The sequence below is a fragment of the Pleurodeles waltl genome, chromosome 3_1 (assembly GCF_031143425.1).
Source record: "Pleurodeles waltl isolate 20211129_DDA chromosome 3_1, aPleWal1.hap1.20221129, whole genome shotgun sequence".
Classification (NCBI taxonomy): Eukaryota; Metazoa; Chordata; class Amphibia; order Caudata; family Salamandridae; genus Pleurodeles; species Pleurodeles waltl.
In genome coordinates, this window is record NC_090440.1 from 713,507,601 (window position 1) to 713,529,646 (window position 22,046).

Genomic DNA, 22,046 nt, shown 5'->3' on the forward strand with positions numbered 1-22,046 from the left:
AACAGAACCACATTGCAATTGAACGCTTCGTCCCACGTGGCGGCAACTTCGGAAGTGTTGGGTAGAATTAGCATACCGGGAAGTGCACACAAGTTCTTCGTAGTTTTGTTATATATATCGACCTTAATACGGGAAAGCCAGACGACAAACTGTAACCAATGACAAATTGCTATTAATGACTTTGTATGCAAGAAAATGTATGGCTTTTGTTTTGAAAAATCAATAAAAACATGTTAAAAAAAAAAAAGTTGCCAAATCAAATTTTAAATTGTTTTACATATAAAAAAGCATTTTTCTGGTTGCAAACAGCCCTATTCTGTGAATCGGACCGGCTGAGACTGGAAAAATGCTTTTTTCATCTGGCCCTAGGCTACATATAGGGTATGATAAATCAATAGGGACCGTATATGGACCCGGTGCTTTATTTTCGCGACACTGTTCAGAACCCAGGATTACCTCCTTTAAGGGGATTTTCAGAAAATCTCTATTCACCTGCATTGGGTTATTCACAACATTACTAATCAGTGTATTTGGCAACATAGTGTGTCACCCATAGATGCAGCAGAATGATTGTATCCATCCTTGTCTTATGTTTTAAAAAAAAGGTGCATTTACAATTTTCCAAAAATGGGACACACCATTCTTAACACTAGCCTCGTGTAGTTGCTCCCAAGCTTCCTACCTGCTAACACTCTTTCTCTCTTTTAGTGCCTCGTTATAGCATAGTCTGCATATCCTTACCTCCTCCGTCATTCTTGGTGACGCTTTCAAAGCCCTGATAAAACAACTATGTGCAATGGAACAGGCGCCATGAAACTGTAGTGTGGTTAAGTATAGGTATCCTTTACGCGATTTGCTTCAGGCGTTAGGCCTTTGTGCACTTTGACCTGGGTGTACTTTTATTTCCTTGCTTGCAGCATTGAGCCTCGTGCCCTTTGCTCTAAATGCATTTTATTCAGCTTCGTACTGTTATTTTTCAATAGCCAGTTCTACGGTCTTGTTTTATTTTCCAGTATCATACTGTTTAGCCTATTTCTGCGCTGGAGTTCTCAATAACACATTCTTGCTCACTCTGGGCTCCAGTCAAGGATACAGTCTGGTACATTGCCGATAGAAGTGGTAGGAGTTTAGTCTTTGAATACATTCTTACGTAGGGACATTTTGTGATCACACTGACATGTTAGTTATAAAAACACTTCCTTGTCCCAATACACGCAAGAGGGAGATTTCGACCAGGGAACCACAACTAGACGCTGACTGCCTCGTTGCAGATGCCGAACCAGATCACAGGCCTTTGCTCAGGTATGAGGGTTGATGGCTTCCCAGGGAATCTGAAAGGCAAGCTAATAGCTTAACATGCTGTGCTCTAAATATAATCTTTTGGGAGAGAATAGAATCTATTAACACCATGATAGCGTTGTTTTTATGTTTCACTCTCATAGTGACTATTTCAATCCTACTGTGTTGTATGGTTCTGGTTCTTGCGGCTCATGCCTTAATATCTAAAATACAGTTGTTTTATTAAAAACAATCTATAAAACTTAAACTGCCTTTGTCATTTGTATATGAGATCATGCTGTAAATGAGAGAGCTGGTTGGGACCTGAGTGACCACGACTTCACTGAGAAGTTCTATAGATGTCATGCGCTCGGTTGCCTAATCATCCCTTCCCCTTGGGAGAGATGAGGCACTGCTAGTTAGCCGGAGCAAAACCGGATTGAAGGTAACAAAGGTCCTTCTAAGTGGGTAAGACTCAGTCCCCCACATCAGGAACGACCTTGCTACCCTGAAATCCAGTATTCTCATTTAGGATAATGAGAGCCCACGCGACATGGCACCACCAACGATTGGTCAGGCTCTAATTTTCGGGTCCGGCTGACTCTCTCGGTCTCATATGTATTTTGACTCCTCGGTTCCGTTAACGGAGACGTCCGTGGCACTGAGGATTTCCGCCACCACAATATAGGTACATCCTATTTTTTTGGGTTGGTTGTTCAAGCTTGAACTCTGAAAGGAAAACCCCGATATTGGTGTGCCTTCTCTGACCAGTGGTGTTTTTATAATGGCGAATCCTCAAGCAGTAAACATCGCGCTTAATATGCGACAACCGCTCACAGGACATCTGATAGCACATGGTCTGACGAACCAGGGGGGTCCAGTCACTTTTGTGGTGGACGCCCATGCAGCCTATAGAACAGAGCTTTTTTATTATTTCCAGCAGTTGATGGGGGTACAAATACTTTTCATGAATACGCTATTGCGAACGTCCCTGGACAGTACAGGGCGTATGCATATTTAGGGATACCTTTATCTTATCAAGAACACAATAATTGGCTTGATGGCGCCCTCCCACACACAGTAGCACAAGTTAGGTTAGGTCCGCTGAGTAATGATGGTCCTACCTGGCCTTTATTGGCCACATATACACCTTATCCTGTGGTTGCTAACTTGGCGGTGGCTGAAGTTCGTCGTTTATATATAGATTTGACGACTATATATAGGAGATTAGTCCAGTTTGTGATGCAGACATTAAATACGAACGCAGCGCGTGCTGCTCCGGCACAACCACATGCAGTGGTACCGGGGATAAATCCGGCCACTGTACACTCAGTTATGGGTAAAGTACCAGCAAATCGAGTGGAGACTCCATTTTGGCTGGCGCAAAAGATTAATATGCTGGAAGCAGTATTTCCCCATACGGGACCTCAGGATAAACATAGAATATTAAGGATGTGTTTGCCGTATGGAATGGTTCCTACTGTGGATCATTGTAATACCTGGGGCACAGTTTTCGCCGCACTTTACACTACAGCACACGGTACACCAACATTAGCTAATTTACCGGAAGATGAATATGGGGCTGCCCCAGCCTTAGATTTAGGGATGCAGCTGATGGGCAACTTTGCCGCAGTTTCTTCTATTATACTGAGTAATCTCAAAGGGGAGGCAGTAGCACTGGCGGTGCTTATGCGTCTTCGAGACGTCCCGCAGCTTAATCAAGAGCGGGAGCTGCTGAGAATAATAGCGGAAACATATTCGAGTAAAGGTCGTGATAGCCCCAGGGGCTCGACCACAAAAAACACAGGTGCAGGGTAAACAGAGTAAGGATTCTACTAAAATACAGCAACCTGAGGGTAATAAGAAGCGCTGGGAGAAAAAATAGCAAATACCTAAAAAAGAAAGGGGAGAATCTCCGCGACCAGAGACCCCGCAGACTAGGTATAATCTGAGTAATAGGGATAATTTGAAAACGTCTGATAGATATCAATATACTGATACACGCCAATCTCGTTCCTTTCAGGACTCATCGGAAAAGAGAAATGAGAGAGGTGGGCGGTCAGAGCGAAGAACAGAGTACGTGAAACCGAGACAGGAATCACAACGCTCAACTGAGGTTTCTGTCAAGAAAGAAGAGAAACCGATCCAACAAAAACAGCAATTTAAAAAGAAAAAGGTGGCGGCAGTCTCAGTCAGACATGCCACACAAGAAGAGAGTTCTCTTGAAGAACAAGACATGGGCGTTAGCACTGTTAGACAGCGCGGCAGAGGTCACAATAGTTCGCCGGAATCTTCTAGAGCATCTGGAGGTGAAAGCAACTGATGACTTCATACTAGTCGAAACAGCAGATATGCGTGTCTGATCCTGTCAAAGCCCAGCTCACCTGAGTTCTTGTTCAGTTCTGATGGAGGTTGAAGACAATCCGACCCCACCCTGAAACTGCTTGTTCCAGCACACTAGTTTTTAAAACAGTGCACTAAGAACAGAAGCTCAAGGGAAGGGGGGAAGTGGATAAAATAAAAAAGAGAGACAACACCGTTCTTGCGTTTCCACTGTTGAAGTGCTGCACAAATCTGCGGCCCTTTCTGACTTCTGTAGAAACTGGTGCCTAATGAAACATAAACAAAGAACAGATAAGTGCAACCTATTCCTAAATGGGTTCCTGACTATCCCTTTATTTATTAGAAATTCTCTTCTAAAAGTACCTCTTGGATCCTGGTCTCTAGTTTCCAGGTTTGGAATGTGTTACTGCTCTGGGATGTGTTTTCTATTACTGTAAAGCTTCTAAAACATTAAACAAATACCGTTATCAGAATTACCAATATCAAACATTCATCATAATATAACTACCGTATTTATCGGCGTATAACACGCACCGGCGTATAACACGCACCTCATTTTAAGAGGAAATTTCAGAAAAAAAACCCATTACATTTTATCGGCATATAACACGCACACATCATTTGCCCCCTATTTTCAGGGAGAAAAAGTGCGTGTTATATGCCGATAAATACGGTAAAGCCTAAATTCCCAATAGCAGACTCACTTTTCCCATATTTCCAGAATCTTTTATAAAACAAATACTGTACTTTTACATCAAAATACAGCATGTAATTTGTGCAAGTCCTTGATTTACTGTTTGCCTTGCTGTTAATAGTTTCCACTGTTCGATTCTTAAAAGTTCCATGAGAAAAAACAATGTTTGCTTCACAAAGTTCTGCAAGATATTCTTGTAACAAAGAGTTTGAATCACAATGTTCGTGGAAGGTATTTCGTTTCAAATTGTCTATACAGGAATCCAGAAATTGTTGTCAAAGTTCTTTCAGGTAATAAAAGGTTTTGCACTTACTTGTTGCTGGCAAGAGATACTGATCAGTCTAACCTTGTCTTCTTTCTCTTTTGCAGGTTACTCATAGGAGAGAGGCTGAAGCAAGGAGGAACCGGAAACCGGAAGAAGGAAGAGCCAGAAGCTGCGCCCATTGAAGTCAATGAAAGTCTGTAAAGAGCAGGAGTGCCAGCGCCGAGGGATCTGTTCTCAGGTAAGCGGGAGGTAGACGAGCACATGCACTGGGTGAGGCTCGGGGGATGCCTTTTATAGACAGGGCTGGGTGTGGTTTGAAGAGCTGGGTGTTGTCCTCACATGCTGCACATGTTCTTGAAAGGTGTGCAGAGTTTCAGTTATTATGCAAATGAGTTGGATTAACACATGGCCTAGGGAGGAGTATTTTAAAGAAGCCTTGGAAAAAGCAAGGCCCAATGTGTAAACAAAACAGCACATTAAACAACATACACAGAAGCCTAGGGGGGGGGAAGGTGAGATAACAAGAAAGGCTTTCAATAGTAAGTTTAAAAGGGAGCTATTACAGAACCCACTAGTGCAGTGAGAGGGGACATGCTCTATGCTGTGTACAAACCCTAACAGTTGCCCCCCTCAAAGGCCCTCCTACAGGACGGGGTTTTCCTGGATTTTTTAAATAAAACCGTCTAATCAGCTGTGGGGCATGTACATATGATGCTGGTTCCCATGAATTCTCAGATTCATCATATCCTTTCCATTCTACTAAATAAAACAGACGTCCACTAATTATTTTTGAGTCTTTTATGCTTTTCACTTCATATTCCAGATTTCACTTAATTGCTATGGGTGGAGGTGGTGGTTCAGGTCGGGTTTTTGAGTTGTACGGCTTAAGGAAGGACACATGGAATGTAGTATGTACTGGATATTCTTTTGGTAAATCTAATTTTACTGTTACCGGGTTTACTAAGGCAGTTATACTAAAGGGTCCAATGAAACGTGGTTGCAGCTTTCGGGATCCCTCTATGTTTAGGTTCTTTGTGGAGAGCCATACCTTGTCACCAATTTTATACATTGGGGCCTCAGACCTGTGTTTGTCTGCTTGTCTTTTCATGCTTTCCTTGTACTTTAATAAATGTTTCCTGGCTTTGTCTTGTATGTCACCTAACCTCGTTAGTCTATCCGTTACTGTAGGCAACAGGGAATCTTCTAACAAAATGGGTATAGCTCTTGGATGATACCCCTGCAAGAAATAGAATGGTGAGCAAAGTAGAGCTGAATGCTCAGTATTATTATAAACAAACTCTGCTACAGGGAGAGCTTCCAACTATTCACTAGAATAATCAGCCAATAAACAACGTAGCGTTTGAAGTAAGGTTTGGTTCAGTCGTTCAGTCTGTCCATCTGTCTCTGGGTGGAAAGCAGTGGATAAGGCCACATCTATTTTCAGTTTTTCACATAATTTTTTCCAAAATCTGGAGTTGAACTGGCTCCCTCGGTCTGACACCACTTTGCTTGGCAAACCATGTAAACGCACAATTTCCCTTATAAAAATATCGGCAAATTCTGCCGCCGTGGGTAATTTCCGTAATGGTACAAAATGTGCCATTTTAGATAAAAAATCCACTATAACCAACACTGTTGTGAAGGATTTTACAGGTGGTAAACCTACAATAAAGTCTACGCTCACAGTGTGCCAAGGTTGTTTGGGTGTTGGCATTGGTATTAACAAGCCGTCAGGAGCCTTATGAGAAGATTTATGTCTTGCACAAATTGGACAGGTAGTGACAAATTGCTTAATGTCCTTTCTTATAGTGTCCCACCAAAAGTGTTTTTGCACATTTTCCAGGGTTTTTACCCAACCAGGATGACCTGCCAACGGTGAGGCGTGATGCCAAATTATCACCTGTGTTTGTAATTCAGAGGTGGGCACTAACAGCATGTTGTCGTGATACAATAAACCTTGATGTATTGTGTTATGGGAATCCTTTAACCAATCCTGAGGTGCTATTTGCATGTGTGCATTATATAGATCTGTGATGAAATCCTTCTGTTGTACTGGTGCCAACAACTTTTGGGGAGGAATAATGGGTTCTCCTATTTTATCTTGTTTCATGTCTGAGGTATGTCCGTATCTAGATAACACATCAGATTGAATTTGTTGTGCACCTGGTCTATAGGTTATAACAAAGTCAAATGTGCTAAAAAAAATTAACCAGCGCATCTGACGTGGTGTTAGTGCTTTAAGTGATCCAAAAAACTGTAGGTTCTTATGGTCAGAAAAGATTGTAACTGGGTACTTGGCTCCCATTAAATGGTGCCTCCATTCTGAAAAGGCTACTTTGATAGCTAGTAGTTCCCTTTCAGCCACAGTGTAATTTTGTTCAGCTGGCAATAACTTTTTGGAATAGAAGGCTATAGGATGTAACTGGCCATCTACTGCATCTCTTTGAGAGAGAACTCCTCCTAAAGCTACTTGTGAAGCATCCGCTTCAACAAAAAAGGGCAAGTCAGGATCAGGATGTTTCAGAATTGGGGCTGAAGCGAACTTTTGTTTTAGGAGTTGAAAGGCGTGTGCCGCCTCATCAGTCCAAAGAAATCGTTGCCCTTTCCGCAACAAGGTAGTTATTGGGGCCGCAATGTCTGCAAAATGTGCAATAAACCTCCTATAAAAATTGGCAAAACCTAGAAATTTCTGAATATCTTTTACAGAGGATGGTTCTGGCCAATCAGCAATAGCACTGATTTTCTTTACATCCATAGTTATTCCTTGAGGTGACAGGCAGTATCCTAAAAAGTCCACCTTGTTGACATTAAAAGTACACTTTTCTAACTTAGCAAAAAGATGATTTTCTTTTAACTTTGATAATACTGCACGAACATGTTGGGTATGTTCTTCTGAGTTCTTAGAGTAAATGAGGATGTCGTCTATGTATACTATGACATAAACGTCCAGGAATTCGTGTAGGACCTCATTTATAAAGAACTGAAAGGCCGCAGGGGCATTACATAACCCAAAGGGCATTACTGTGTACTCAAATAAACCAAACTTTGTCTTGAAAGCTGTCTTCCACTCATCCCCCTCTTTTACTCGGACCAGGTGGTAAGCTCCACGCAGATCTAGTTTAGTGTATACAGTAGAATGTCTTAATTGATACAACAATACAGGTATTAGAGGAAGAGGATATTTATTCTTTATTGTAGCCTTATTTAGTCCTCTATAATCGATACACGCGCGCAGGGATTTATCCGGCTTCGGGATAAAAAAGAGTGGAGATGACACCGGAGATGTGGAATGACGGATGAACCCAGACTGTAGTAGGTCATCTAGGTAGGTTCTTAAGTATTTGGTTTCTTCGTCAGTCAAAGCATATACTCTGTTATTAGGTAAAGGGGCCCCTGGGATAAGATCTATACGGCAGTCATAAGACCGATGTGGGGGCAGCACACTAGCCTTTACTGGATCAAAGACGTCTTTAAAGTCAGAATATTCAGGAGGGAGTCTTGATTCATCTTGTGTAACACTAGCACAGTGTAATACTGTGCTCTGTTCTGTACCTGCTTCTTGATAGCAATTGGTTCTACAGAAAGAGGAATCCAAAGTAACAGTTCTATTCACCCAATCAATTTTTGGGTTATGAGTTGTTAACCAGGGTACCCCGAGAATCAAACCAAAATTAGGAGTATCTATCAGATCAAAGCTAATCACCTCTGTGTGCCCGTTCTGACAGACCATAACAAGTGGACTTGTTTGTTTTGTGATTAATCCAGAGGTCAATTCTGACCCATCCACTGCACATACTGCTTCTGGACAAGGCTTTAGGCACATAGGAAGTCCTAAGATTTCAGCTAACTTATTATCTACAAAATTTCCTGTCGCGCCTGAGTGCAGTAGGACAGGGAGAGAATGCCTCACTTGGGTAGTAACAATTAAAACGACCTGAATTATGAAATGTCTAGGTATGTGCGGTACCCTGAAGGCTGCAGCATTAGAGGTTTGATTAAGATGTTTTCTCGAACAAGTAACATCTCCCCTTGTCGAGCTTAATCGTTTCCCGATTCAGTTGAGGAGGTGGAGGAAACAGCACCCTTTCGTGGAGTTTTAGGCTTTACTGGACATTCTCTGGCAAAGTGACCTGCCCTGCCACAATATAAACATAATTGAAATTTTCTCCTTCTTTCTTTTTCCTCTGATGTGAGTGGACCTCTGAGTGTCCCTATTTGCATAGGCTCTGGTTCAGGGAGTTTATTATCTGTGTCTTTCTTCTCGTGTCTAATAAAAGTTAACCGTGATTCCAGTTTGTATTTATCTCCCTTTCTTTCTCCTAGTCTATGTTCTAATTTCACAACTAAATCTACAAAGTCCGAATAGTCTTTTGGCAAATCAACGATATGAGCCAGCGCGTCTTTTAACTCGTCTCTCAAACCTTTATAAAAAAGGGAGACATGCTTTTCTTCTGGCCACTGTGTCTCGGTGAGTAAACGATTAAAACTAGTGAGATAGGTCAATAAATCCTTGTTACCTTGTTTAAGATTTAAAAGCTCATTATCACTTGCCTGCATGAAAGTGTGTTTTGCAAAAAGGCTGGTCATGGTACGTTTAAATTGATTCCAATTATGGAGGATGGGATCATCTCTATCCACGAAAGGAATTGACCAATTGGCTGCTGTGCCACCCAAATAAGACAAGACGAATGCCACTTTCGTATCATCAGTAGGGAACTGTTGTGGCTTACAAATGAAGTGTAATTGACATTGATTGATAAAAACATGGAATTTGTTACTATCTCCATGAAAATGTTCAGGTGCTGCTAAGGGCACAACATTAGGAACATTAACAGTAACCTCAACTGGGGAAGGCAAAGTTGTATGTTTTGATGGCGCCCCTGTCTCTGAGGAGGTTTTAAACAAAGGCGTAGAAGCTGTGTTCCACTGAGATCCCCTAAATTTATACCTGCTTAAATCCTGTTTTAAATAGGTATTCTCCATCTTTAATCTCTCTATTTCCTCTTGCATATGTTGCAAGATGCCAGACACTGATTCATTATGAGCCAAGTCCTCATTTAGGGCCTGCGCCATATCCGTGACGTCAATGCCCTCTATTTCTTCCCCGGTATTCATCGTCCACCAGAACTGAAATTTTTTAAGGCTTGTGCTTCTGTCAAAGCCCAGCTCACCTGAGTTCTTGTTCAGTTCTGATGGAGGTTGAAGACAATCCGACCCCACCCTGAAACTGCTTGTTCCAGCACAGTAGTTTTTAAAACAGTGCACTAAGAACAGAAGCTCAAGGGAAGGGGGGAAGTGGATAAAATAAAAAAGAGAGACAACACCGTTCTTGCGTTTCCACTGTTGAAGTGCTGCACAAATCTGCGGCCCTTTCTGACTTCTGTAGAAACTGGTGCCTAATGAAACATAAACAAAGAACAGATAAGTGCAACCTATTCCTAAATGGGTTCCTGACTATCCCTTTATTTATTAGAAATTCTCTTCTAAAAGTACCTCTTGGATCCTGGTCTCTAGTTTCCAGGTTAGGAATGTGTTACTGCTCTGGGATGTGTTTTCTATTACTGTAAAGCTTCTAAAACATTAAACAAATACCGTTATCAGAATTACCAATATCAAACATTCATCATAATATAACTAAAGCCTAAATTCCCAATAGCAGACTCACTTTTCCCATATTTCCAGAATCTTTTATAAAACAAATACTGTACTTTTACATCAAAATACAGCATGTAATTTGTGCAAGTCCTTGATTTACAGTTTGCCTTGCTGTTAATAGTTTCCACTGTTCGATTCTTAAAAGTTCCATGAGAAAAAACAATGTTTGCTTCACAAAGTTCTGCAAGATATTCTTGTAACAAAGAGTTTGAATCACAATGTTCGTGGAAGGTATTTCGTTTCAAATTGTCTATACAGGAATCCAGAAATTGATGTCAAAGTTCTTTCAGGTAATAAAAGGTTTTGCACTTACTTGTTGCTGGCAAGAGATACTGATCAGTCTAACCTTGTCTTTTTTCTCTTTTGCAGGTTACTCATAGGAGAGAGGCTGAAGCAAGGAGGAACCGGAAACCGGAAGAAGGAAGAGCCAGAAGCTGCGCCCATTGAAGTCAATGAAAGTCTGTAAAGAGCAGGAGTGCCAGCGCCGAGGGATCTGTTCTCAGGTAAGCGGGAGGTAGACGAGCACAAGCACTGGGTGAGGCTCGGGGGATGCCTTTTATAGACAGGGCTGGGTGTGGTTTGAAGAGCTGGTTGTGGTCCTCACATGCTGCACATGTTCTTGAAAGGTGTGCAGAGTTTCAGTTATTATGCAAATGAGTTGGATTAACACATGGCCTAGGGAGGAGTATTTTAAAGAAGCCTTGGTAAAAGCAAGGCCCAATGTGTAAACAAAACAGCACATTAAACAACATACACAGAAGCCTAGGGGGGGGGGAAGGTGAGATAACAAGAAAGGCTTTCAATAGTAAGTTTAAAAGGGAGCTATTACAGAACCCACTAGTGCAGTGAGAGGGGACATGCTCTTTGCTGTGTACAAACCCTAACAGATCCCGATAGAGTTTATACAGTAACTTTGCAAATAGAAGGGGACATTGAGTGCACTATAAACGCCATCTTTTAGGATCGTGTAGTCAAATTATATGACATACTGCTGGCTGAACAGGATTGGCCCCCAGACTTTGTTCGTGACTGTCCAGTTGGGGAGGAGGTAATTTCACCTTCATTCTCACCACTTGTTCCGGGAGAACTCGCAGAGTCCTATAGTATAAAATGGGCTCTGGCACAAGCATCTGCCTTATACAGAAATCATGTGGGGTGGGATAGGGAGTCACCTTATCATGTAATTCCAATAAAGGGCGAACCTCAGCCGCAACCGCAATATCCTATAAAATTTGAGGCAAGGGCATCGGTAAGGAAAATACTAACAGAGTTGGAGTACCAGGGAGTTATTGCGCCCTGTGTCTCGCCGATGAATAATCCCTTATTTCCTGTAGCTAAACCGGACCATTCTTATAGGATAGTGGTGGATTACAGACATTTAAATAGACATACACGCACATATGCAATACAGAATTCACACAGCGCAGCGCTCATGAATAATATTGTGCGTAAAAAATACAAAACAACTTTAGACATCTCAAATGGATTCTTCTGCCAAAATATAGCGCTCGAAAGTAGGGATTTTACAAGCTTTAGTGCGTTTGGCTCTCAGAATTTTTTTTGTCGTCTGCCTCAGGGGTATAAGAATAGCCCAGGACTGTTCTCGGCTTGTGTGACTGAAATTTTACACGAGTTGGACCTGAGGCTTTGTCATATGTTGATGATATTTATCTGACAGATGATGAGTTGCTACAACATTTAAGACAGGTAGCCCGTATTGTTGTGGGTTTTGCCGATATAGGCTACAAATTCAATTAAAAAAAATCAAAAATTGCCTTCCTCAGCGTCATTTTCCTGGGGTATGAGCTGTCGAATGAGGGCAAGAGTTTAGCGCCGCACTTTTTGGAAAAATGTGCCCAGTTGCAACCTCCTAATACGATTCGAAAACTCCAGTCGTTATTGGCAGAACATACATTCCAGATTATGCTACACGTATAAAACCATTATACGAATTGATTCGTCCCAATTTTTCGAGTAGGTTTTGGACGATTGAGCATACACATATTCTTCGAGATTTACAAACTTATCTCTTAGCAGTAAAGCATTTACACACACAGGACAATAAGACACATTTGGTCATCAGGGTTATACCTGGGGCCGTTGGATTTACATATGTCACCTTCAATGAGGGTGAGACAGTCCCAATAGCATACAAGTCTCACTTGTATTCTGCTGCAGAACAACGATTTGCACAGACTGAGAAAATTCTCACAGCTGTACAGATGGCTGTGATTAAAGAACGACTTCTTGCCCAGGGACAACGCATCATTGTTGTTTCCCCGGTTCCGGCCTTAGAGGCTGTTACTAAAGCGAGTGTTCCTAATTCGAAAGCCTTACACCCGCGATGGATACAATGGGCAACGTCTTTGACAGCCACTGATGCAGACTACATATTTGACCCTAAACTGCAGACTCAAGAATTTCTTCAATATGAAATGGAGTACCCGGTTCCCGCTGGCACATTGCCTATTGATCAATATCAGGTGGTCATGTACACCGATGGCTCTGCGCAGCCAGCGGTCGGGACTAAACAACAGTATTCTGCTGCATGTGCGGTGGTGAGCGGACATATGGAGGGGGAGAAGTTCTGCCCCCAACATACTTATACACAAACATTGAGAGACTGTACAGAACAGTTGGCTGAGCTGAAAGCTCTGTTGCTAGCACTAGAACATGTGGATCCAGTGGTATTAACTTTACTGGTTTGTGATTCCTATTACTGTGTTCAGTCTTTCAATGAATATTTACATTACTGGAGGTTGAATGGGTACAGAGATTCCAAGGGTAACACCATTAAACACAAATTACTGTGGGGGAAGGTTGCGGATCTGAAAGAAATGCTTCCTAAAGTCCATGTTGTGCATACACTTGGACACCAGCGCGTTGGAATACACGTTGCTGGCAATACTTTGGCTGATAAAGCCGCAAAGTCGGCAGTGGCAGTTGCCACTGTGGCCGCAGTAGCTCGCTCGAGTTCCAGACCAGACACAGATATTTTGGCTGCCATTAAGGCTACGGCTGATGGCACACCATTTCCTAAAGGATTCCCTTCTAAATATGATTACTGCATGGGTGGTGTGCTTAACGCTGTAGTTAAAATCCTAGGCGTTGGTGTACGTGAAATGCCCAATAAAATTGAACAACCTCGATTAATTACTGCAGCACATGAGGGGGCGGCAGCTGCACGTGCCGGCGTGGCTGCCACGATTTCACTCTTACAGGCTTGTTATTGGTGGCCTGGTCTCTATAAAGAGGCAAAGTAGTATGTCCTTTGTTGTGACATCTGTCTACAAATTAAAGTTTCCACGGCTAGACGCCCGCAGCAGTCACCCCTTCTGATTTCCAATAAACCTTTACAGTGTGTGTACTTGGATCATTGTGGTCCACTGACACCAGATAATGCATACAAATATATATTGGTGGCTGTAGATTCGTGCTCCAGATTTGTGTGGGTCTGGCCACAGCGCTCGGCTGACGCTTGGACTGCTATTAAAGATTTGCGTATCTTTGTCGATACATATTCAGTTGCGGCTTTTCATTCGGGCCAGGGCCCTGCTTTTGCCTCTAAAGCATTTAGGGACACCATGGCTTCATTGGGGGTCCAGCTCCAGCTCTCGTCTCCATTTCATCCCGAGGGAAATTCTGTTGTGGAGCGTTTAAATCGCGATTTAAAGCAATCCTTAACGGCCAGAGTTATAGGTACGGGTCGTAGCTGGCTAGCCCACCTTTATGGAGTACAGAGAGCACTGAATAACTTGCCTAGAAGGTCTCTGGGGGGTCGTACTTCATATGAGTGCCTGTTTGGAACATGTATGTTTGTTCCTGATCTAGATGGTCCCAATGTGGAGGCGGCGGAAACGCCCTTTGACATAAATGATCGTGTCACTGTTTTGCAGGATTTACAACAATTTTGTGACGATAACTCCTCTGCCAGTGCTGCCTCCACAGGAATTACGGATGAACCAGTAACGCCTACTGGTTGGATTCCCAGAGTTGGGGATCTTGTGCGTGAAAAGGTCGCAGTGAAGAAAGAATTTGGCCCTTCATATCGAGCGCCAGTCCCTGTACTAGGTATTCACGGGACAAGAACTGTGATTTTGCCACCACTGCAAGGGGCCAAAGGTAATCGCTCTGTCTCCATCGACAATGCCAAGTTACAACATGTGGCCGATTCTGCACAGCAGACCAAGAGGAACGCCCAGTAGTTCCTGAATCCCTCTCACTACTGGGGATGATGTTCTGCTGCAGGTGATTTGCACCGATACTGTTTCCCCTCCGAGCTTGGGGAGGGTGGAAGATGATCTTGCGGTTCTTCCACTTACAGCGAATAATTTGGATTCTTTTCATCAAGTTGCTGTGACTACTGATGTTTCTGAAAGTATTGTCTACAGCATCCCACGGAGGGAGACTCAATCTGCTCCTTTGTTTACGGTTGCACCTTTTGCGAGAACTGCCTCTGGCTGCTTTAATAACAATGAAGACACTGTGTCGGACTCTTCGTCCTCTTCAACACCAGCCCTGGGTCCACGTAAGATGTTGTATAGGCTCAAAAGTACCTATTTTGTGTCTCCATGGAACTATCTTTGGCTTTTGATGACTGTGATGGCTTTTTTTCTGTGGCTGGGGTTTGTTGTTACCTTTTTTCTGGTAATACATGGTCATTTTCTTCCTGAACGATCAGATGTTCAGCATGTGGAGAAGGTGTTGAAACCACATTTTTCATCACACGTGGTTCGAACAGACTTGTCCTTTGTGAACATTTCTGGCGTACCGATTCCAGATGGGATTTTGTGGGATAGAGTAATGTTTGATATATATGGTCCCACTGAGACAATTCAAATACCATATGTTCTAAAGTTATAGATGAATGATATAGTTATACCAGGCATTGTATCTGATGATTGGGATGTGAAGACAGTTGATTCTATGTTGACTGAACTGCAGTATTATACTGTCTTTGAAAATGAAGATGCTTACCAGTTTAGGGATAATTATGGTGACATGTTTTGTTACAATTATTATGGACACCACTTTATTCATAAAGCCAGTAGCCCTAAATCAATATTTGAGTATATGCAATGGGAACATTGCCCAACTCCTCCACATGGGAGTTCTAAAACTTATTATGATAAATTTGCGTATTTTTCTGGGCATCATCAACAAAATGCCAAGTCATATTATTTTAGGGTAACTCCGCATGTTAATAAGCAAATGTTATTGACTGATACTAAATTATTGTATTCAAATTTGTTTTTGTCCAAATTATCAATTGAGGGTTATGAATATTGGTCCAAGACAATTGATTTGAAAAGTGTTTGGGGAACAAAAAATTGGCAAATGCGGGGTAGGGACACATTGTTTAGGGCATGTATTATTCCTGTCCAGATGATTTTTTTAAATGACACTGTACAACAGACTAGCTGTTTAGGTTTAGCAACGATTAAGGAGTTAAATGTGCCTGGCATACCTGTCCCTTCCAAATTGAAAGATTGGCAACATTATATTAATGCCACGTTTAGTGAACTTACAGACTGGGTCCAGAATGGTACGCTTAATACTTCATTGACACGTCCTGGCGGGTGGTTATTGTGGCCCATAGACACTAATGGGTGTCATCAACTTTTTGTCACCTCTTCGGGGGGTTTCAGGACTAGTAGGGCAGACCCTCGCTACATATCACCAGAACATGCTGATATCATTACTACATATAGCGTGGGGAAGCTTTGTCAACAATGGTTAAAGTCATCCACGCTAGATACAGTTAAGACACATCTCACTTTACTGTCTAATTATACTGACTTGCAAGATTTTTTGTCAGGCCCAAGGGTGCCCCGGAGAAAACGGTTTTTGTATGAAGTGTACAATGAGATATGGAAACTTTCACAACAGGAGGCAGCGGCCCGGTTGAGGCAGATAGATCAGGAGAATTTGAAACAGGCATTGTCTGTTGTGGATAATGGAATGCATACCCTGTCCGACCGTGTATATACAATTGATAATATTGTTTCCTCTGCTATCGACATTATTAGATCAGATATGTCTTCTTTATATCATGGGCAGAGTCAGACGCGGTCCATTATGCAGTTGGGTTGGACTCTACAGACATTGAAGGCGGGTCGCGTTCCATGGCAACACATCAGAGCCAGGGAGATATTTTTTTCCTTTAATTTGACACGTCAACAGCAGCTGATGGCTAAAAAGGAAGCAACATATGTCATGTTGAATATTGAAAAGTTGGAAAAGTTGCCTTTTACTGTGGCTGAGATTCCGTTGGCTGAATGGTTAATACACGGGGTTATCAATTTGCCTATTTCTACTTTGCAATTCACTTCTTGTTTGAGGCATATTCCGGTGGGCAGATATGAGAAATTGGGAGACAGTTACATACATGAGGTGTGGGAGCTTCCCTTTTTATACAGATGTCTTAATGGGATGAGGGAGGTTTTTCTTAGTGGCAGCGAATGTGAAACTTCTGTCAGCCATTCGATGGTTTGTAAGCAGCTGTCCTTGCATGGGGCGTGTAATGCCTCAGTTGCGAATTTAGCTTGCTATATAAAGGGAGTTCCAGTCCCCGTGATTAAAAACACGTTCCAGGTGCTTTCAAACGGCAGCTACGTCCTTCTTAACAGTGCAGCCTGTTGTGGAATGCGTGCCGGAATAGTTTACGTGGTCGTTGTCACCAAGGCTGTTACGTGCTGCGGGAATGTGTTGTTTCCCCCCACTCAATTTAGGGAGGTAGCAGACATCTGGCCTCACATTGCTACTTCAAATATTAATTTTGACAAGTTGAGTCGACTAAAGGCTCTATTGTTTCAAAAGCATGTGGCCCTTACATCTGCACGCGAGACCTACGCACTTCAGGTGGTGAGGTCATCGCCGGAAATACAGTCCCTTTTAAATACTAACTTTCCGAGCCAGTTTGGTGAACTTGTGGGACGTATATTTAATGCGTCCAGCACTGCTGGGATTGCACATTTTTTCAAAGCTGTTGGTGTTGGGTTTGCTCATGCCTTCTCTTCTATATTCTGTTTAATACCTTCAGCTATTCATTCTATTTTCGGAAGCATCTTTGGGGGATTTCCGATCACTTTGGCTTTATTGGCTGGTGTTTTGCTGTTGCTGTTGTTCTTCCGCAATGGCTGTCCCGCTACGTCAAAATCCAATATGGGCGCTTCCATCGGCGCAGCTGTGTCGTGAACTCATGATGCAGCATTTTGGAGCAACACTCCTGGAACAATTGGAGTGTGACTGGTCTTTGTCATTTCGGCCAGTTCTGGATTGTGTGCAACCTGTGTTTCGGTGCCTATGGTGTTCGTTTGAACATGTATTGACTCTCTGTCTCTCACTGAAGCGCCCCCCAGTGGTTGATGCTTCTCTGTTGATGTTCCCGATTAGGGCTCATTCCCAGACATGTGCACTGCGGTTGCGTTTGCTTTGTGAGGCAGTTTACGAGATTCCCTTCCTAGAAGAAGATGGTATTGTCTCGTTCATAAGCCCTACACGGGGTGCCGCCTTGGATGGTTCCGGGGCTTTGGAACACACCTACTTCGTGATACTATTTGGCGTGGATTTTCCGGTGTTGACGTCTGCCGAAGTGGAGGATATCCTGCTTTCCGTGGCTTACCTTTGACATTGGGTTTTTGTCTAAATTGACATTATTTTTTGATTCAGCTTTTCGTCACATGCTTCAAATTTAAATACGATTCTGTGCTTTGCTGTCCTCTGGACTTGTCGAAATATGTACTATGTATATTTATTATCCGGGGCATATTAATGTTTGATTAAAACCACTTACTACCGACAAGGGGAGGGTGTAGTGTGGTTAGGTATAGGTATCCTTTACGCGGTATGCTTCAGGCATTAGGCCATTGTGCACTTTGCCCTGGGTGTACTTTTATTTCCTTGCTTGCAGCATTGAGCCTTGTGCCCTTTTCTCTAAATGCATTTTATTCAGCTTCGTACTGTTATTTTTCAATAGCCAGTTCTACGGTCTTGTTTTATTTTCCAGTATCATACTGTTTAGCCTATTTCTGTGCTGGAGTTCTCAATAACACATTCTTGCTCACTCTGGGCTCCAGTCAAGGATACAGTCTGGTAAATTGCCGATAGAATTGGTAGGAGTTTAGTCTTTGAATACATTCTTGCGTAGGGACATTTTGTGATCACACTGACATGTTAGTTATAAAAACACTTCCTTGTCCCAATACACGCAAGAGGGAGATTTCGACCAGGGAGCCACAACTAGACGCTGAACCAGATCACAGACCTTTGCTCAGGTATGAGGGTTGATGACTTCCCAGGGAATCTGAAAGGCAAGCTAATAGCTTAACATGCTGTGCTCTAAATATCATCTTTTTAGAGAGATTAGAATCTATTAACACCATGATAGCGTTGTTTTTATGTTTCACTCTCATAGTGACTATTTCAATCCTACTGTGTTGTATGGTTCTGGTTATTGCGGCTCATGCCTTAATATCTAAAATACAGTTGTTTTTATGAAAAACAATCTATAAAACTTAAACTGCCTTTGTCATTTGTATATGAGATCATGCTGTAAATGAGAGAGCTGGTTGGGACCTGAGTGACCACGACTTCCCTGAGAAGTTCTATAGATGTCATGCGCTCGGTTGCCTAATTATCCCTTCCCCTTGGGAGAGATGAGGCACTGCTAGTTAGCCAGAGCAAAACCGGATTGACGGTAACAAAGGTCCTTCTAAGTGGGTAAGACTCAGTCTCCCACACCAGGATCGACCTTGCTACCCTGAAATCCAGTAGTCTCATTTAGGATAATGAGAGCCCACGCAACAAAACCATTCATTTTTCTTTGGTTCTTTACAATATGACGGTACGATTAAGAGCTCAGTAACTGTTTTGCAGATTTCATTATAGGCCCTAAGCAAATGAGCTGAATGTTCCCCAGCTCCCAGACACACCTTTAGCTGCTCCTGACTCCTGACGACCGATTCTGTCAGTAAATGGTCAGATTCTATTGTGTCCCATTTGCCTCTATTGGGGAAACTATGTGAGTGTGCTTTACCTGAGTGTGGCCTATGGATAATCTTAAAGCCAAGGGGCTGTGATCGCTCCGATTTGAAGAATTACAAAATTTTAAAACACCTGACACCATGTTGGGTCTGTAAGTTAATGTGCCTGTGCATAGAATTGTATGCACGAGGCATAGGAAGGATTTGTGAGGTAATGGAATGTTGTGGAAGACGGTTATGGGAAGCTACCGGCCGGTCGTGTTTTTCCTATGCTTAATAAACGCATCATTAAACTTATACAGTGGAGTTTCGTCTTTTCACTGAAGAACGATGTTTCAGTGGTGACGAGGGGGAAAGAAGTCCCCTACGACTGGTGACCGGTCGCACTGCTCCTGTGTTCTCTCCTCGTTGATCGCGTGAAGAAGTCAGCGTGGGCAGCCATTGAGGGAGTCTGGGCGGCAAGGAGATTCGGGCTGCCGAGACTTTGAAGAAGGCAGACTGAGGCAGAGGGTGATCATATCTTTATTTTTTGAGATTTGGGGATTTCACATGACGTTGAAGCTTGCACGTCATCAGCGCTTAAGTTGGAAGCGGGTGCTGCGTTTCACATGACGTCTGTACGTGGTATCCTAGCAACCGTCATTACGCAGGTCTTCGTGTTTTATTGTAACGCTGTGCGTTCTTGGATCGACGTACCTGCAGTCTGTTGCTGTGTACATAGCAACCTGTACACAGTGCGTTTCGGTGATGTCACACCTTTGCATTGATCTGTGTTTACAGTTCAGTTTCATAGAGCGCCTCGGTGATGTGCACACCTTAACATCAATAAATCTGTCAATGTAGGTTGTTGTAAGGAGGGACGGTATTGAACCATATTGTTAGCAACAGTTCTACATTGTGGGTTGGTGATGCGCACACCTTTATATTTGGTTGTGTATTTCACTGTCATTTAAGTTTTTGAGTGTATTGTATAGGAAGGATCTTTCTCATACCATTGCCTTGTCATTTGTTCACCATGCAGCAATCTGTTATGCCACACGTTTTCTTCTTCGCGTCTCCTGTCTTACTTTTAGTAGAGTGGGAACAATGGAAGGAAGGTTTTGAAGCCTATCTAGAAGTTTGCTTTACTGAAGCACTTGTTAGGCGTGGAGGGTAGGAAAATATTAAAACATCTACCTCGCATGTCTGTTTTAGGTGATGATGATGAAGTAGATGAGTATGCATCAGCTATAAAAGCTCTGGCAGTACGTTTTAAGAAAAAAAAAAAATATCTTGGAAAGACATACGTTTTATAAAAGACACCAATTGCCAGGGGAGCCTGTTGAAAATTCCGTAAGTGATTTGAGAATGCTAGCATCCACATGTGACTTTAAAGATTTTGAAGATGAAATTATCAGAGACCAAATCGTAGAAAAATCCAATAGTGTAAAGGTGCAGGAAAAATTGTTGATTCTTGAAAATGTAACCTTGGATAAGGCTATTGAAGTTGCGAATAATATTGAATCAACAACTAAGTTAATGGAACAAATGAACATCGAAGAAAAAGTACATGCCGTGTCACATAACAAGGTTCAAAATAATGAGTTGAAGAATACATCTTTGAATGAGAACAAAGTTGAAGTGAGGAAACCGTGTGTTGGATGACAAGAACAAATTTGTGAGGTAGAGGAAAAAACCAGCATGGGCGCGGGATTATGAAATGTATTGATTATGAAATGTTTGTGAAATATTGATTAGTTAAGTGTATGTTGAAATTTGTAAAACTATATGTTGTAATTTAGGAATGTGTCTTATTTTCATAGCATGGCTTATCTGCATTGTTCTACTGTTTGTTTTAAGGAGAGGAGATGTGTTGGGTCTGTAAGTTAATGTGCTTGTGCATAAAATTGCATGCACAAGGCATAGGCAGGAGTTTTGAAGTAATGGAATGTTGTGGAAGACGGTTACGGGAAGCTACCGGGCCATTCATGTTTTTCCTATGCTTAATAAACGCATTTTTAAACTTACACGGTGGAGCTTCGTCTTTTCATTGAAGAACGACGTTTCACACCACCTATTTGAAACAGCTATGAAATCACTCATACTGCCTGTACCTTTCCCAGTAAGGGCAACTTGGTCCAGATCTACAGCTGGAACTAAATCTAGTGTGAGGACTAAATCTAGCCTGCTTATGATCTTATTAAAAGCATCTCCACAAGGAATATGTTCAAAAAGTAGGTGTTGCACATCATCATAACCCAGTGTCCTACACACAACATTCTTTGAAATGGAACAAAGTCTACTGTTAACCACCCCCTTCAAGTCTTCAAGTGCTACGCTTAAGGCCACGTTCAATGAGTTTGCTATATCGACATTCTCACAATTAAAGTTATTATTGTAAAAACTTATAAGAACAAAGGTCAAACTGGCACAAAGGGACAAGCATATAATTCGAAAATAAGGCGAGCTAAGGAAGGTTTTACTAATTGTGCTCGCAAAGGTGATGGACACTAAAGTTAGCAGGCTTCACCTTTGGTGCCCAGATCTGGGAGCAGCAGCTGGTGTCTCAAGGGAGTGGCCCCATTAATTAATATGAACATTAATACGAGGTTTTCTGTAGGCATGCAGAATGAGAATCCTTTTTCAGGCTTTTCCAGTTGTCATGGTTCTGTTTGCCAGTAATACTGGCCACAGTCCAAAACAGCAGAATGTAATCCAGTGCCGGTACCACAGAATGTGTTTTGGAAGTTAACAATGTCTCAGATTGTGAAAATGGAACAGCTACATCAAAAATCTGTGGTAATTGTGTCTTTGGCCAGCTTCAGAGTATGATCTTTGACATTGACAT